We start from the raw sequence: 6,000 nt of genomic DNA on the forward strand, positions 1-6,000 counted from the left end.
ATCAGCATAAAGAATCATTTCCCTTTCAGTTTTTAAAAGTAAATCGTTTATATATAACAGGAACAATAGCAGACATAATATTTTACCCTGTGTTTCACCATGACTTACTTGTTGAAATTCTGATAAATAATCGCTGTTTTTGGATTGTATGTCTATTGCTTGTTTTCTATTTTGTAGGTATGGTTTAATGATACTAAGAGCTGTTCCTTTATTTCCATAGTGATCAAGTTTCCTTATTAAAATGTCGTAGTCAACTAGTTCAAAAGCATTGGATAAGTCACAAAATGTACCAAGAGGATTTTGGCCATGCTTAATCCCATTGAGATTATATTTATACATTCAAATGCTGCTGAAACTGTTGACTTTCCGTTCTGTAATACAAACCATCTGCCATTTGTGATAATATTTCTTTCATAATATGACAAAAATGTAATGTACTTGTACATTATTTTTTCAGAACTTTTCAGAAAAGGGATTGCAGACTAATTGATCTGTAGTTGTCAGAGCACATTGGATCTGCTTTTCTGGGCCATGGTAAAATTCTAGTTATTGTCATTCTATCTTGAAAAATAACTTCCTTCAGACATGAATTAATTAAGTGGCAAATTGGTTTGGCCATTTCGTATGTTCTTAACGTAAAGATTTTATTCGACATATTTTATATGTCAGCTGGCTAATTCCTTATATCACTACAACTATGTCTTTTCAGTTGTTGGATACAAACAACATGAGTTAATGGTGGAGACTTGCTTATTTTTAACCAGATGCAGGGTTTGCAGAGGATCACTTTTGTTATTCTGTGTGATTATTTGGCATATGTTTGTAAAGTGTGTATTTGTTGTAACTATTGCTAACAATTATAGGATCGTCTATTAGTCTATTATTTACTTTGAGCTTTAGACTTACGCTAATACTGTTGGGCGATTTTCTGTTTCTGTGTTCATTATCTTCTACATGCTCCTGACTTTGTTTGATGGCTGAGCAATGATGTTTCCCACAAACCATTTTTTTCGGCCTTTAGTGTCTTATTGTAAATCTTCTTGTAATGTTTGTAACAATCATAAGGATGGTCAGACCTGAGTAGATCTTTGCTAATACTATAAGGCTGTTTCAGTTTTTTTCAGGATACAAGTAAACCCTTCATCAACCATGGCACATGCTGCCCCCCATTTTCCTTCACTGTCCTCATTTTATTCGGTAGGCACTCTTCTATAGCTTTTAAGTAAATATCCAGTAAAATGTTATGTTTATCATTTATATTATCAGAAAGGTACAATTAAGGCCAATGTTTGTGTTGCACTTTTTTCTTTAGAAACTCTATCTTAAAAATGCTAATTTCTCTGTATGAGAAATAGTATCATCTACTTTCGTAGAATATTTTATAATTATTGTCTGTGAACTGCAGTCTGATGGGCTTATTTCACTTGCCAGACACTTATACATTCTGGATTCAACATTTGTAATTATAAAATCAATATCAGACTTTATATTCTTGCTTATTCAAGTAAAACATTGTACAGTATTTTGAAAACAATGTGTTCTTGGTAGTGAGTCAACTTCTACTTTGAATCTTATGTCTGATAAGTAGTTGATGTGTAAGTTCCCACATTTTATTAGTTTATTCTTTCAGAAGTACACTAGCACCCTGTCAGTGATTTGTATGAATCTACTGAAATTGCCACATGCTGCCTCATATACAAATTTTACAATATAAGTTAAATTTCACAGCACAATTTTTGCACTTCTGCACTGAAATTGTTTTCCTACAGTATACTGTGTCTATCCATGGGAATTGCAGTGCTGTTAATTTTATGTTATCACTTACAAATATGTAACTGCCCCCAGTTTTGAACTGTTTTCTGTGGAAATGCGTTATTAATTTACATTTAACTTGATTTATACACTTCATTTCATTATATCTGAGCCAATGCCCTGTTATAGAAGAGTAGGTCTTAATTCTTCACTAATGTGTTCAGTAGCTTTTTTGTGGATTGTAGGTTTTGATGTATTATTACAAATGCATTGGATGAGGCTTTTATTCCCATTGTACTCATCTTGTTCCTATTTCCCTGTAATTCTTCAGCAAAAAAATCATTGAAGTGGGCTGGGACAGCTGTTTTCCTCTTCTTGAATAGACGACCATTTGATGAGGTTTCTGATTCTGACTGCTTTACTTTTCATGTGGCATCCACTTTTTCTGCAGCTTGCAGTGAGGCATCCATTTGGCTTGCAGCTTCTCAAGAGGCATTCCCCTGTCCAGCAGCTTCTCCATCTGTTGCTGATTCTTGGATTCCTTGTGAGGAAGATATTTTCTGTAATCATGGCACTATTTTTGTTGAATCTATATGTTTACTTGAATCAATCTAAGTCACAAGATTAGCTGATTATATAGTGGATGAACATTGCTTTTTGGTCACAATGTTGGCTGTTCTTTCAGCTATCAGTCGTTTGCACAATTTGTTTACATGTAAGCCTAGAATGTACCCAGTATGAAATCTGCAACCAATACAGTTTATGTCCATAATTTCAACGTTTATGATAATACTGCTGTCAAACGCCAATGCCAAACAGTATGAAAAAAATATGCTGAATATTCAAAGTGGTCATCATACATCAACTACAAATATATGTCTTGCTGCAGCTGACAGCAGTGATGCCCCTTCAATTTACAAACTGTATTGTTACATATCTTCTATCTCTGTGGGAATCGCTATTACCAGATTGAGTGCACAGTGCACGTTGCTGTTTATTCTGTGAAAGAAAATAGAGACTGTTGTTTATTCTTTGTTACCTGTTTTTTAACAAAAAGATGATACTTTGCTCTTTGTAGCGAACTGATTCAGACTTTTGCGAACAAAGTTATAGCTTTGCTAAAATAGTATTTGTCAAAACCAATTAAATGGATACTGAGGAGTGCTATAAAATGGTGACCTCACAAACAAGCGGAAATATGCATGCGAAAATAAAGAGTCGATCTATACTGTCAGGTCCGAGGACTACGAGAATGTACTGGGTAATCAAAAGTTAGTATGAATTTGAAAGCTTCATAAACCACGGAATAATGTAGATAGAGAAGTAAAAATTGACACACATGCTTGGAATGACATGGGGTTTTATTAGAACCACCCATATTGCTAGACGTGTGAAAGATCTCTCGCGCGCGTCATTTGGTGATGATCGTGTGCTCAGCCGCCACTTTCGTCATTCTTGGCCTCCCAGGTCCCCAGACCTCAATCCGTGCGATTGTTGGTTTTGGGGTTACCCGAAGTCGCAAGTGTATCGTGATCGACCTACATCTCTAGGGATGCTGAAAGACAACATCCGACGCCAACGACTCACCATAACTCCGGACGTGCTTTACAGTGCTGTTCACAACATTAGTCCTTGACTACAGCTATTGTTGAGGAATGATGGTGTACATATTGAGCATTTCCTGTAAAGAACATCATCTTTGCTTTGTCTTACTTTGTTATGCTAATTATTGCTATTCTGATAAGATGAAGCGCCATCTGTCGGACATTTTTTTGAACTTTTGTATTTTTGTTCTAATAAAGCCCCATGTCATTCAAAGCATGTGGGTCAATTTGTACCTCTCTATCTGCATTATTCCGTGATTTATTCAGTTTTCAAATTTATACTGACTTTTTGATCACCCAGTATATACCAGGACAGTTATTAGGCATTCAAGATGAGCTACAAAGGCAAATCAGGGAGTTGCAATCGGCAGTAGAAAAGCAAAACAGTCCATCAATGAGACCACGGGCAGCAGTCGCTGGAGATGTGCAATGACGAGCAAGTTGCAGATGAAAGCACAAATGCCACAGTTCCTCCCAGAAAACCCAGAACTTTGTTTTGTGAAGCTTGAACTGTCATTCGATCAAAATGAAATAACTAATGAACACACGAGGTTTGCAGTGCCCATAAACGCATTAGACACCAAAGCTACTATTAAAGCCGCAGACATAATACTTCGGCCCATCACGGAACGACAGCATACATTTTTAAAGAAGTTATTGATCGACAGAATGTCTAAACCATTTCAACAGTGCATACATCAGGTGTTGAAGAATGAACAGATGGGCGACAGGACCTCCTCCGAGTATTGGCGACGACTACATGCCATCATCAGAGAAGAAGACTTACCAGACATGAGACTGCGGCACATTTGGCTGGCACAGATGCCCAATGCACTCAAGGTGGCAATAGTTACCTGCGCAAAAGATGATGTCCCCACATTGATAATGATAGCAGACAAAGTTTACCCAACAATGGACAATACGCACACGGCATGTCTGTCACTGGTTGTGGAAGATCGTGAGCAGCAAACAACCACAGCTATATCGAGGAGTCAGCTTGGGGATTTGCCCAGACAGCTGCATGAATTCATGGGTCACATTAACGCATTACAATGACAAGTGTCGCAGTTGTTACAGCACAGGAAGACCTCACCTGGTCAAAAGAAAAATAACAACGGGACTAACAGCGGAAGCCAGCAGGAGAAGATGTGTTGGTACCAGTAGTGGTTCAGCGACAAGACCACGAGATGTACTGGACCATGTGCATACCCAAACGCCGACGGCGGCCGGCAGTAGGCACGGCAGGCCGCCAGCACCAACAGAAGTGCCTTAAGCAAGGAGGTGAGTACGATGACGGAACTGGGATGGTGAGTAATTTGTCAATGTTATCCACCCCTTCATAGAGGCTGTATATTAAATACTTGAGGTCATGTTGTTTCTATCTGATTGACTCGTGGTCAGATGTCAGTGCACTGCCATTCAACGATTATCACACTACCACTACAACCTCACATGTGCACCTCATGACAGCAAATGCGTCGCTAATAACGACTTATGGTACCTACAAAACGGAGGGGGTTTAGGATTTAGATGGAGCTGCCACTGCAACTTTGTGCTAGCAGATGTGTCACAGGCCATATTAGGCACTGACTTATTGTGTAATATGAGAATCGAGATAAATATCAGTGCTCCAAGATGATGAAGTTGTCATAGGTACACTTGGAGGAGACATATGTCGCACCGCAGGCTTCATGTGCAAGGAGGTGGTATGGGGCGAAAATGGCAGCACAAGGGCATTTCAGCCATTGTTGTCACATAGCACAGTACACCACATTAGAATTATACCCTGTCAGTCAGCACCACAATGTTGGTCATTTTGGTCCTAGGCCGAATTCGAGGCTGTGTTAAAAGCAGGTGTGCTACATACCTTTAATAGCGCATTGGCGTTACTGTTATACTTAACAAAAAGGAAGGATGGTACTTGTAACCGTTGTGCTGAAGTTAAACGCCCGCACAGTTCCAGGCTGTTATCCAGTACCCTGCGACAGAGATTTTACAAATGTCCTGGCAGATTCAACAGTCTTCAGTGTGATTGACTGTAAGAAGGTATACCATCAGATACTAGTCGCAGGGGCGGATATACCAAAGATGCCAGTCACAACACCTTTTGGGTTGCTTGAGTACATCTGAATGCCTTTCGGACTTAAAAACCTGGTACAAATATGGAAGAGGTTCGTGGACAAGATACTATGGGGTTTAAAGTGTTGTTTTGGATACCTAGATGATATATTGGTGTACTCAGAGACAAAAGAGATACATGAAGAATATCTCAGGTCCGTTTTCGAAAGAACTTATCCATGAGGAGAAATGCATTAGCTGACAGCAGCAGGCGACATTTTTGGGTCACATGGTGTCAGCAGATGGCATACGCCCCCTCAACGGATAAAACAGCCATTGTTGAAGAAACACTTCAACCATCTGATTACCAAGATTTTTAGGGGCAATAAATTTCTAGAGTCGACACCTGCCACAGGCACCTGAGTTTCAGGCACCATTACAGCGGCACTGGCGAGAAAAAACACGACTGGCAAGCAGTCCCTGAAGTGGTTTCCAGGCATGCAAAAGGCGTTTCACCAAATGAAAGCAGGTCTGAAGAAAGCAGCTCTCTTTGCATACCCAGTACTACAAGCAGCGTTGGCTATAG

The sequence above is a fragment of the Schistocerca americana genome, chromosome 4, assembly GCF_021461395.2.
Source record: "Schistocerca americana isolate TAMUIC-IGC-003095 chromosome 4, iqSchAmer2.1, whole genome shotgun sequence".
In the NCBI taxonomy this organism is placed as follows: domain Eukaryota; kingdom Metazoa; phylum Arthropoda; class Insecta; order Orthoptera; family Acrididae; genus Schistocerca; species Schistocerca americana.